At 40.5% G+C, this 13690-nt stretch overlaps 1 non-coding gene across 1 annotated transcript; it reads left to right on the top strand.

Annotated features, from left to right (window-relative positions):
* Window positions 1-3359: 3359 nt before the first annotated feature.
* LOC130937301 (small nucleolar RNA R71) lies at window positions 3360-3467 on the top strand. Its single transcript, XR_009068524.1, has one exon. It is a non-coding gene; the product is annotated as a small nucleolar RNA R71 (small nucleolar RNA).
* Window positions 3468-13690: the final 10223 nt, after the last annotated feature.

A 13690-nucleotide genomic window follows, 5' to 3' on the forward strand; every position in this document is an offset into this window, starting at 1 on the left:
GGTGAGGTCAGCTTATCTTTCATGGGAACCACCCTTCCCTCTGTATGCTTGGGCTGCCTTAGGATTTGGGGCGTGTTCCTCTATTTGGAAAGAGGTCGGGTTGTCCCGTCCTAAAGAGGTCGGTCGCTTTGTCTGTCGAACATCCCAGGTCGGACAGCTCGACCCAGGGTATGAACAGTGAGCTTTTGCCAACCCCTCTGTGTAATCTTCTCCTTGATCTTAGGGCACTCATCCTCGTTGAACTGGAATGTCAATTCTGGTAAGATTTTCTTGTTTTTGATCTGTTCATATTGAAGCTCATGGAAGGTGGTCTTGAATCTCCCGGCATCGGAAGGAGGCTGCTCCATGGGCTCGTTTCCTCTTCTCCTTTTAGAGCTGGATGAAGCCATGAGTGATGGTTAATGGGTTTGTTACTCACAAGATGGCTAGGAGGGTGTGTATGAAAATTTTGGTGGATGATGAAATGTGTGTGTTCAAAAGAGGGAAGGGAGATGAATGAGAACAAGAAGTGTATGGAGAGGGTGCAGAATGAGGATCCTTTATATAGAAGAATGATGGGTGTTTGAAAGGTGTGGATTGATAGTGTTGTTTTGTGATGGACGATTGGGGCTTGACCTTGGATGAGCACAAGGATCGCCTTTTTTATGAGGTTCTTGATTCGGTCTCCAACGCTATCCACTTTCCAATGTTGCATGGCAACATTTTCCAAGATACTCCCCTTGGAGACAAGTGTATAAATTCCTTGGTAGAGTGGCCGAATCTCCCGTCCTTGATTGTCCTATCAAGTACCATCAATACCCTTTTTTGATTTCCTATACAAGACAAAAGAAATGCAAATAGTTAATTGAGATTGTTGGTGGGAAAGATTAAGGTGTGAACTAGCTACTAAAAAAAAACTTTTTCTTTTGTTTTTTGAAATATCCAAACAACTAATTGCTTTTCATGGATACAAATCAATCGACCATTCAAGTTCCCATGCATGCAACGTAGGTAACACCAAACTTGTTTGTGATCATATGGTATAACAAGATTTGAAAGGGTTCTCATACTATTGAGTGTGTTCAAGCCCTCTTGGTGTGCCTTGAACACCAAACTTGTCATGTACTATATGTTGCATGTAGGGATTCTTATATTATTTGTCGAAGTTGATTTAGAATCCATGAACTTTGCTTTATTACTACTATTAGAGATTAAGGAGAGAGGGTGTAGAACATGGGTTTCCTCCCATGAAGCGCTTCTTTAGCGTCATTAGCTTGACGTTTGGTCCTTGTCAAGGTGGTTGGTAGTGCTTAAAATCTTCCCCCCTTGCAGTGAACATGGTTCCATTGGCTTCGTTGATAAGTTCCACATGTTCCAGAGATAAGATTTTATTGATGGTGTATAGTGGAGGCAGTTGAGATGGAATGGTGGGGAGATGAGGTGGTATAGATGGAAAGTAGGCAGAGACCACTTCATCTTCTGGTGAGAAACCTTCTGTAGGGATTTTCTTATTTTTCCATCCCCTTGGGACCTTTTTTCTTGTGTCCTTTGATATCGCTTTGCTACTTGTGGTTTTCCCTTTGAGGGAAGTTTTGTTGCTTGTCTCATACGACTCTGGTGGGTCTGGTTCCTTTTGGATTACACTTGGTTGATGTTCTTTCTGAGCACATTGGTTGTTGACCACAGGAGTTCTTAGGGGTAGTGCTTGAGCTCCCTTGTTTGACTATTCCTTCAACTCTTTGTTATCATTATATGCTTCTTGTGAGGGTTTGAAAACATTGAAGGTGAGCTGTTCATCATGTATTCTCAGTACTAGCTCTCCTCGCTCCCCATCTATAAGTGCCCTGGCTGTGGCTAAAAATGGCTTTCCCAGAATGATGGGGTGAATAGGATTCTCATCCATTTCTAGGATGACAAAGTCTGTGGGGAAGAAGTAGTTCCCGACCTTCACTAACACATTCTCAACCACTCTTATTGCCTGATTTTGAGTTTTGTCAGCCAATTTGATGATTACATCTGTGGGTGTTAGCTCATTGATTTGAAGCTTTTTCATGAGAAATAGAGGCATTAGGTTGATACTTGCTCCTAGGTCGCAGAGTCCCTTATCAATCATTGTTTCTCCTATAGCACAAGGAATTTGGAAGCTCCCTGGATCCTTCGTCTTTGTGGGTGGCTCTATTTGGATAAGAGCATTGCACTCTCTGTTCATCTTTATGGTCTGTCCACCCCTCAATGAACTCTTTTTGGCCAGTAACTCCTTTATATACTTGATGTAGGAGGGCATTTGCTGGAGGGCCTTAATGAATGGTATATTTACATCAAGAGATGCAAACATGTCGAGGAATCTTGAATACATTCTCCTTGCTACACCACCCTTAAGCCTTTGGGGAAAGGGTGCATATGGGTTCAGTATCTCCCTTTTCTTCAGCTCTTTCCTGAGTGTGAGTTGGGTGCATGGTTTCTTTCTTCATGGTTTCCCTTTGGACTATCTTGGAGGTGTTCTACTTCCTCCATACTCCTCTCATCACTTGTGGTGATCATCTTACATTCTTCCCACCTGACCTTCCTTGTTTCTCCTCTTGGATTCTTCTCCGTGTCGCTGGGAAATCCATCAGTGGGTTTGGAAATTTGTTGAGATAGATACCCTACTTGGGACTCCAGTCTCTTGATGTTTTCCCCTTGGTTTTTGATATTGTCTCGCACTTCTTCCTTGAACACCTTATTGTCTTGGACTTCTCTACATATGTCTTCAAGTAGAGTCTCAATCCTTGAAACTCTATCCTCGGTTAGTGATGGTGGATTGAGATTAGGTGGTTGAGAAAGGTGGTTAGGTGAGTGTTGATAGGTTCTCTGTGAGGTATGTTGGTGAGTTGCATTGTTGTTGGAATTGTGGTTGTGGCGTCTCTAGTCATGGCCTTGGTCTTATTGATTCTCCCATCCAAAAAGTTGGAGTGATTTCTCCATCCAAAGTTGTAAGTTTTGGAGTATGGATCATGGATTTGTCTAGGTGAGTTTCCAACATAGTTGGCTTGTTCCCAGTCACCTTCTTCTCCTATATTCACTCCTTCTTGAGTTGGTGATGAAGTGATGACTGCTGTAACTTGGTTTTCCTCCACCTTCTTGGTAAGATCTGCTAGTTGCTTGGTGATCATCTTATTTTGAGCTAGCAATGCATCCATGTGGTTCAGCTCTATTACTCCTCGAGTGTTGCTTCTTTCAGAGGCATAGAAGTAGTCATTCTCAGCTACCGTCTCAATGATATCTATGGCTTCTTCAATGGTTTTCTTCTTGTTTAGAGAGCCTCCTGAGGAATGGTCTACAACCTTCTTTGATTCATAAGAGAGACCTTTATAGAAAATGTGAAGTTGAACCCATTCATTAAACATATCTGGTGGGCATCTTCTTGTTAAGTCCTTGAACCTCTCCCATGCCTCATAGAGAGTCTCACCATCTTGTTGCCTGAAAGTTTGCACCTCAGCTCTCAGCCTGTTAATTCTTTGACGAGGATAGAATCTTGCCAAAAACTTGTTCACCACTTCTTACCAATTTGTTAAGCTCTTCTTTGGAAAGGATTTAAGCCACTTGGATGCTTTTTCCCTGAGTGAAAAAGGGAACAAAAGCAGCCTATAGACATCTGGGTAGACTCTATTAGACTTCACAGTGTCGCATATTCTCAGGAAGGTGGTTAGATGTTGATTGGGGTCTTCTTGAGCACTTCCTCCAAATGAGCAATTGTTCTGAACAAGGGTGATGAGCTGGGGTTTTAATTCAAAGTTTTTGGCATGTATGGTGGGCTTTTGGATGCTACTTCCACAGTTTCCTAGATTTGGATTGATGTAGGAGCCTAAAACTCTCCTTTCTTGCCCAGCATGATTTGCAGGGCCTTCTCTAGCATCGTTGTGAGCTTCTCCTTCATGATTGTTTTCCAAATTCTCCTCCATGTTTGTTTCAAAATACTCTTCCTCTTCCTCAGCACCAACAACTCCTTTCCCTCTTGTTTCCCTCCTTAGTCTCTGGAGTGTCCTTTCAGGTTCTAAATCGAAGGAAGTTGAAGCTCCCCCTCTTTTCCCTGTCATACAACTAACAAAGCACACAGTAAGAGATAAAATGAAGAGGTTATTCTTGTTAGAGTGATTGTTAGTGTGAGTGGTGCAAATTATCAAATAGTTAGTGGGTTAGTGAGCAGAATTGTAAATAATAACAAGGAAAGAAAGAAAATAGAGAGGGTATAGGGGATGAGGAAGAAACTAAACAAACTGAAGGTAAATGACTAAATAAAGTAAACAAACAAAAGAAAAATGCTCAATCTAGTGAACTTCCAACTTAATCATTGTTGATACAAAATCAATCCCCGGTAACGGCGCCATAAACTTGATGCACGAAAACTTGTCTCTCAACAAATTTCCCTTTGGAAAGTATACCGAATTATCGTCAAGTAAAAACTCACAATAGAGTGAGGTCGAATCCCACAGAGATTGATTGATCAAGCAACTTTAGTTGGAAGAGTATGCTAGTTGAGCTAAACAGAATGTAGTTGGAGAATTGCAGAAAATTAAATGGCGGGAAAGTAAATAGCAGAAAATAAAGTGCAGAATCTTAAATGGGGATTTGGGGAAATGAGTATGGACATAAATGGCAGAAAGTAAAGAGAATGGGTAAGATCAAAAATGGGGAATTCATTGGGCTCAGGAGATGTTGTATTCTCCGGATCAAATTTATTTTCATCTCTTCCTCAATCAAAGCATCTATTGATCTCCTTGGCAATCTTAGGTGATTGGGTTCCAATTCCTTGGCAACCCAATCTCTATAAGCTTGAACAATTGCCCAATTCCTTAATTTAATTGTTCATGGGAAGAGATGAAGTGTGGTCACTGATTATACCACATGTATTTCCAAATCAAAGTGTTGGGAGGATTACATGTCACTATATCCGCCCAGACCCCAATTTGGTCCAACATGAGAAAGCATTTCTAGCATGATCTCCTCATCCCTTTTCCAAGGCTCAGAGGAGATCCAATTATGGAGAGTTTCTTTTCCAAGACAACTAACCAATTGATTTAAGATCAAAAACTTTCTAGTAAATCAAAAGAGAAGAAAGAAGAAGAAGAATGAAGACTATAGTTGATCCATCAAATTACAACAGAGCTCCCTAACCCAATGAAAGGGGTTTAGTTGTTCATATCTCTAGAAATGAAAAATGGCAGAAAAGAATACATGCTTAGTTAAAAGTGCAGAAAAGTAAATATACAGAGCGTTGTTCTCTAAAGTGCCAAGCTTCTCTATAGTTCAAAACTACTCCTATATATACTACTCTTCTTGATCTTCTAGTGAGTTCTCCAAGTCCTGGATGTGGGCCTTAGATCTTGAGTTGAAGCAGTTACAATTTTTAGTAGGCTCAGCTTGCAGAAAAGTGTGAGTTAGGCATGGGTGTTAGTGATGTTAACGTTAAGCGAGATTGTGGGTTCGAGAATGTTAGTGGCAATGACCTTTTTCACTAACGTTCCAGCCCCATTGATGAGCGGATATTTTGTACGCTTTTTGGGGGTAATTTCATATAGATTTTAGCATGTTTCAGTTAGTTTTTAGTAAAATAATATTAGTTTTTAGGTAAAAATCATATTTCTGGACTTTACTATGAGTTTGTGTGTTTTTCTGTGATTTCAGGTATTTTCTGGCTGAAATTGAGGGAGCTGAGCAAAAATCTGACTTAGGCTGAAAAAGGACTGCTGATGCTGTTGGATCCTGACCTCCCTGCACTCGAAATGGATTTTCTGGAGCTACAGGAGTCCAATTGACGCGCTCTCAACGGCGTTGGAAAGTAGACATCCAGGGCTTTCCAGCAATATATAATAGTCCATACTTTGCGCAAGGATAGACGACGTAACTTGGCGTTAAACGCCAAGTTCATGCTGCTGTCTGGAGTTAAACGCCAGAAAAACGCCATGATCCGGAGTTGAACGCCCAAAACACGTCATAACCTGGAGTTTGACGCCAAGAAAGGCCTTTACACGTGGAAAGCTTTAGTCTCAGCCCCAGCACACACCAAGTGGGCCCCAGAAGTGGATTTCTGCACCAATTATCTTAGTTTATTCATTTTCTGTAAACCTAGGGTACTAGTTTACTATTTAAACAACTTTTACAGACTTATCTTGTACCTCATGACATTTTACAAATCTGAATTACATACTTTTGACGGCATGAGTCTCTAAACTCCATTGTTGGGGGTGAGGAGCTCTGCAGCGTCTCGATGATTTAATACAATTCCTTTGTTTTCCATTCAAACACGCTTGTTCTTATCTAAGATGTTTATTCGCGCTTAATTGTGAAGAAGGTGATGATCCGTGACACTCATCACCTTCCTCAATCCATGAACGTGTGCCTGACAACCACCTCCGTTCTACATCAGAATGAATGAATATCTCTTAGATTCCCCAACAGAATCTTCGTGGTATAAGCTAGATAGATGGCGGCATTCATGAGAATCCGGAAAGTCTAAACCTTGTCTGTGGTATTCCGAGTAGGATTCCAGGATTGAATGACTGTGACGTGCTTCAAACTTGCAACCTGCTGGGCGTTAGTGACAGACGCAAAAGAGGGATTCTATTCCAGTAGGAAGCGGGAACCAACCGGTGATTGGCCGTACTGTGACAGAGTGCGTGAGCATTAGCTTTCACTGCGAGGATGGGAAGTAGCCATTGACAACGGTGACACCCTACATAGAGCTTGCCATGGATAGACCTTGCGTGTGAGAAGAGGATCTCAAGGAAGAGTTGAAGTTCAGAGAACAAAGCATCTCCAAAACTCCAACATATTCTCCATTACTGCACAACAAGTAACGCTAGTATTCTTGTTATTCTAATATATTCCACAATCCTTTATAAACAAATAACTATATTGTTCAAGTAATCCAAACAATTTTGTGACATCCTAACTGAGACAAATAAAATAAACATTGATTGCTTCAAGCCAATAATCTCCGTGGGATCGACCCTTACTCACGTAAGGTATTACTTGGACGACCCAGTGCACTTGCTGGTTAGTTGTGCGAATCACAAATTCGTGCACCAAGTTTTTGGCGCCGTTGCCGGGGATTATTGAGTTTGAACAATTGAAGGCTTATTTTATTTCTTAGATTAGGAATATAGTATTGATGTTACAGAGTCATTAAATTTGAGTCTTTTATTCCCTTTTCAAAATATTTTTCGAAAATATTACTTTTTCCTTATTAACTGTTGGTTTTTCGTGAGTCTAGTGTCTTGTTCTAAGTTTGGTGTCAATTGCATCTTTTATATTTTTCTTTGAATTTTTCGTGTGAGTGTCCTTTGTTTTTCCTTAATCTTCAAGTTGTTCTTGTCTATTTTTCTTGTTTGATCTTTAATTTTTCTTGTTCTGAGTCTTTTCTTGTGTTTCTTGTGCTTTTTCAAAACAATTGTTATATTTGCTGCCCATTTGGCTAGAATAGAAGGGTCATATTCTTGATAAGGGAGCACCAGTACTTTTGAAAATCTTTTTCAAAAATAATTTTTCTTGGTTTAATCCTGTGCCAAACTCTAAGTTTGGTGTTTTATTGTTAATCTTTTTATAATTTTCGAAAATTTTTTGATTTTCTAAAAATTTTAAGTTTGGTGTTCTTTCTTTTGTTCTTGGTGTTCTTGTGAATCTTCAAGGTGTTCTTGAGTTTTTCTTGTGTCTTGATCTTAAAATTTTTAAGTTTGGTGTTCCTTGGTGTTTTCCCTCCAAAAATTTTCGAAAATAAGGAGCACTAGATCTAAAAATTTTAAGTCTTGTGTCTTTTGTGTGTTTTTCTCTTTCATCATAAAATTCAAAATTCAAAAATTTTATTTTCTAACTAACTTTGAACTAAATTTTTCGAAAATTTTATATTAAAAATTCAATTTTAAATTTCAAAAATATTTCCACTTTCTTTTATTTATTTCGTTTTTATTTCACAAAATATTTTCAAAAAAAAAATATATTTTTATATATTCCACTTTTATTTATTCCATAACTATAAATTCTCAACTTGTATTCAATATGGAAGCAAGTGGGAATGAACAGTCCAAGAGGACCCTGGGGTCATATGCTAACCCCACTACTGCTTCATATGGGAGTAGTATCTGTATACCCTCCATTGGAGTTAGTAGCTTTGAGCTGAATCCACAGCTCATTATCATGGTGCAGCAAAACTGCCAATATTCTGGTCTTCCACATGAAGAACCTACAGAGTTTCTGGCACAATTTCTGCAAATTGCTGATACAGTACATGATAAGGAAGTAGATTAGGATGTCTACAGACTATTACTGTTTCCATTTGCTGTAAAAGATCAAGCTAAGAGGTGGTTAAATAACCAGCCTAAGAACAGCATAAAAACATAGAAACAGCTGTCAGAAAAATTCCTGAATCACTATTTCCCTCCCAAACGGATGACACAGCTAAGGCTAAACATTCAAGGCTTCAAACAAGGAGATAATGAATCCCTTTATGATGCCTGGGAGAGATACAGAGAGATGCTAAGAAAATGCCCCTCTGAAATGTTTTCAGAATGGGTGCAATTAGACATCTTCTACTATGGGCTTACAGAAAAAGCTCAGATTTCTCTAGACCACTCAGCTGGTGGATCTATACATATGAGAAAAACAATTGAAGAAGCTCAAGAGCTTATTGATACAGTTGCCAGAAATCAGCATCTGTACTTAAGCAGTGAATCCTCTATGAAAGAAGAAGCTAAAACAGTAACTGCAGAACTCAGTCCAGTGGATCAGGCTAATGAATTCAATCAGCAATTAGATTTTCTAACTCAGCAACTAGCCGAATTCAAGGAAATATTACAGGAAACAAGAATGGCTAACAGGAACATGGAAGTACAATTAAAGCAGACAGAAAAACAACTGTCAAAACAAATAGCAGAAGAATGCCAAGCAGTTCAATTAAGAAGTGGGAAAACATTAAATACCTCACTTCAAAGCAGCAGGAAACCAAGAAATGAACAAGAGGATACTCAAATCCCTCTGAGGACAATCAGAGCCCAGAGAGGAACAGAGCTGGCGCTGAACGCCCAGACCATGCTCATTCCTGGCGTTCAACGCCAGAAACAAGCATGGATCTGGCGTTGAACGCCCAAAAGGAACATGGTTCTGGCGTTCAAACGCCAGTAACAAGCAAGGAAGTGGCGTTTAACGCCACCCCAGCTTCCACCCCTGGTATTCAAACGCCAGTGGGTGATCAGTCACATACAAGTGCTGATAACAATCCTTCTAAAAAGGCTTCCCAACCCACTTCTGTAGGTAATAAACCTGCAGCAACTAAGGTTGAGGAATACAAAGCCAAAATGCCTTATCCTCAAAAACTCCGCCAAGCGGAACAGGATAAGCAATTTGCTCGCTTTGCAGACTATCTCAGGACTCTTGAAATAAAGATTCCGTTTGCAGAAGCACTTGAGCAAATACCCTCTTATGCTAAGTTCATGAAAGAAATCTTAAGTCATAAGAAGGATTGGAGGGAAACTGAAAAAGTCTACCTCACTGAAGAATGCAGTGCAGTCATTCTGAAAAGCTTACCTGAGAAGCTTAAAGATCCTGGGAGCTTTATGATACCATGCACATTAGAGGGTAATTGTACCAAGCAAGCTTTATGCGATCTTGGGGCAAGTATCAACCTAATACCTGCATCTACTATCAGAAAGCTTGGTTTAACTGAAGAAATTAAACCAACCAGGATATGTCTTCAACTTGCTGATGGCTCCATTAAGTACCCATCAGGCGTGATTGAAGACATGATTGTCAAGGTTGGGCCATTCGCCTTTCCTACTGACTTTGTGGTGCTGGAAATGGAGGAGCACAAGAGTGCAACTCTCATTCTAGGAAGACCTTTCCTAGCAACTGGCCGAACCCTCATTGATGTCCAAAAAGGGGAAGTAACCTTGAGAGTCAATGAGGAGGAATTCAAGTTGAATGTTGTCAAAGCAATGCAACATCCAGACACCCAAAATGACTGCATGAGTGTTGATATTATTGATTCTCTGGTAAGAGAGGTCAATATGGCTGAGAGTTTGGAATCAGAGCTAGAGGACATCTTTAAAGATGTTCAGCCTGATTTGGAGGAGTCAGAGAAGATAATAGAACCTCTGAAAATCCCTCAAGAAGAGGAGAAACCTCCAAAACCCGAACTCAAACCATTACCACCATCCATGAAATATGCATTTCTAGGAGAAGGTGATACCTTTCCTGTAATTATAAGCTCTACTTTAGAGCCACAGGAAGAGGAAGCACTAATTCAAGTGCTAAGGACACACAAGACAGCTCTTGGGTGGTCCATCAGTGATCTTAAGGGCATTAGCACAGCCAGATGCATGCACAAGATCTTGTTGGAGGATGACGCCAAACCAGTGGTTCAACCACAAAGGCGGCTGAATCCAGCTATGAAAGAAGTGGTGCAGAAAGAGGTCACTAAATTACTAGAGGCTGGGATTATTTATCCTATCTCTAACAGCCCCTGGGTGAGCCCTGTCCAAGTTGTCCCAAAGAAAGGAGGCATGACAGTGGTTCATAATGAAAAAAATGAACTGGTTCCTACAAGGACAGTTACAGGGTGGCGTATGTGCATTGATTACAGAAGGCTCAATACAGCCACCAGAAAGGATCATTTTCCTCTACCATTCATAGACCAGATGCTAGAAAGACTAGCAGGTCATGAATACTACTACTTCCTGGATGGATATTCAGGTTATAATCAAATTGCAGTAGATCCCCAAGATCAGGAGAAAACGGCATTCACATGCCCATCTGGAGTATTTGCATACAGAAGGATGCCATTTGGCCTGTGCAATGCACCTGCAACCTTTCAAAGGTGCATGCTTTCAATTTTCTCTGATATGGTGGAAAAATTCCTGGAAGTCTTCATGGATGACTTTTCAGTATTTGGAGACTCATTCAGCACCTGCCTTAACCATTTAGCACTTGTTCTGAAAAGATGCCAAGAGACTATCCTGGTTTTAAACTGGGAAAAATGTCACTTTATGGTGACTGAAGGAATTGTCCTTGGGCACAAAATTTCGAACAAGGGGATAGAGGTGGACCAAGCTAAAGTAGAGGTAATTGAAAAATTACCACCACCTGCTAATGTTAAGGCAATCAGAAGCTTTCTGGGGCATGCGGGATTCTATAGGAGGTTTATAAAGGACTTTTCAAAAATCGCCAAACCTCTGAGCAACCTGCTAGCTGCTGACACGCCATTTATCTTTGATAAAGAGTGTCTGCAGGCATTTGAGACCCTGAAAGCTAAATTGGTCTCAGCACCAATCATCTCTGCACCAGACTGGACATTGCCATTTGAATTAATGTGTGATGCCAGTGACCATGCCATTGGTGCAGTGTTGGGACAAAGGCATGACAAGCTTCTGCATGTCATTTATTATGCTAGCCGTGTTTTAAATGATGCACAGAAAAATTACACAACCACAGAAAAGGAGCTACTTGCAGTGGTTTACGCCATTGACAAATTCAGATCCTATTTAGTAGGATCAAAAGTGATTGTGTATACAGATCATGCTGCTCTTAAATATCTACTCACAAAGCAGGATTCAAAACCCAGACTTATAAGATGGGTGCTGCTTCTGCAGGAGTTTGATATAGAAATAAGAGACAGAAAAGGGACAGAAAACCAAGTAGCAGATCACCTGTCCCGAATAGAACCAGTGGAAGGGGCGTCCCTCCTTCTCACTGAGATCTCTGAAACCTTTCCGGATGAGCAACTGCTGGCCGTCCAGGAGGTGCTATGGTTTGCAGACATTGCAAACTACAAGGCAGTGAGATTCATACCCAAAGAGTACAGTAAGGTGCAATCAAAGAAATTAATCACAGATGCAAAGTACTATCTTTGGGATGAACCATATCTCTTTAAGAGATGCGCAGACGGAGTAATCCGTAGATGTGTGCCTAAAGAAGAAGCACAGAAGATCCTTTGGCATTGCCATGGATCACAGTATGGAGGACATTTTGGAAGTGAACGAACAGCCACAAGAGTTCTCCAAAGTGGCTTCTACTGGCCTACTCTCTACAAAGATTCCTGAGCATTTGTGCTTAATTGTGACAGTTGCCAAAGATCTGGCAATCTACCCCACAGTTACGCCATGCCTCAACAAGGGATCTTGGAGATTGAGTTGTTTGATGTATGGGGCATTGACTTCATGGGACCTTTCCCACCATCATACTCAAACACCTATATTCTGGTGGCAGTGGATTATGTATCCAAGTGGGTGGAAGCTATTGCAACACCCACTAATGACACTAAAACAGTGTTAAAGTTCCTCCAGAAACATATCTTCAGCAGATTTGGTATCCCTAGAGTGTTAATCAGTGATGGGGGCACTTATTTCTGTAATAAACAACTTTATGCTGCTCTGGTACGTTATGGAGTCAACCACAGGGTAGCTACTCCATATCATCCACAAACTAATGGGCAAGCTGAAGTCTCAAATAGAGAACTCAAAAGAATCCTGGAACGGACTGTAATTAACCGTAGAAAGGATTGGGCAAGAAGCTTGGATGATGCTCTGTGGGCATACAGAACAGCATTTAAGACCCCTATAGGGACCTCTCCATACCAGCTTGTGTATGGAAAGGCGTGTCACTTGCCAGTGGAACTGGAACACAAGGCCTACTGGGCAACCAGATTCCTGAACCTTGATGCCAAGTTAGCTGGAGAAAGACGATTACTCCAGTTAAATGAGCTAGAGGAATTTAGACTCAATGCTTTCGAAAATGCAAAAATTTACAAAGAGAAAGCAAAAAGATGGCATGATAAGAAATTGTCATCTAGAGTCTTTGAGCCAGGACAGAAAGTTCTGTTATTTAATTCAAGGCTCAAATTATTCCCTGGGAAATTAAAATCCCGGTGGAAAGGTCCATATGTCATTACAAACGTATCACCATATGGATACATAGAGCTTCAGGATAATGACTCTAATAAAAAATTCATTGTTAATGGACAAAGAGTCAAACATTATCTTGAAGGCAATTTTGAGCAAGAATGCTCAAGACTGAGACTTAATTGAAGAATCAGTGATAGTCCAGCTAATGACATTAAAGAAGCGCTTGCTGGGAGGCAACCCAGCCAATCAGAAAATTTAATTTTATTCGTATTCATTAATTAAATTTATTTTGTTTCAGGTATATATCAAGTATCTTCAAGGGTGAAATATCAAATAGTTGAAGTCACAAAGTTACAGGGAAATTTGGAAGCTCACTGGCATAAAAAAAGCCAGTGAGAAATACTTTGGGCGTTAAACGCCCAAAAGAAGCTCCCACTGGGCGTTTAACGCCAGTAAAGGTAGCCATCTGGGCGTTAAACGCCAGAAAGATGCACCTTCTGGGCGTTTAACGCCAGTCTGCTAGCATCCTGGGCGTTCAGAAAAATGCCCAGTGAAGAAGGACTTCCTGGCGTTCAACGCCAGAAAGAAGCTCCAATTGGGCGTTGAACGCCCAGGAGAAGCACCATGTGGGCGTTGAACGCCCAAAACATGCACCACATGGGCGTTCAACGCCAGGATGATGGGAGGAGGTACATTTTCATTTTTTTTATATATAATTTTTCAAAATTTTTATGTTTCAATTCATGATTTCTTGCATAAACATATTTTAAATTATCACTTTCAATTCCAAAAGTTTTATCCTAATTTCTAAAATCACTTTTTCGAAATTATTAAATATATCT

Source organism: Arachis stenosperma, chromosome 6, assembly GCF_014773155.1.
Source record: "Arachis stenosperma cultivar V10309 chromosome 6, arast.V10309.gnm1.PFL2, whole genome shotgun sequence".
Taxonomy (NCBI): domain Eukaryota; kingdom Viridiplantae; phylum Streptophyta; class Magnoliopsida; order Fabales; family Fabaceae; genus Arachis; species Arachis stenosperma.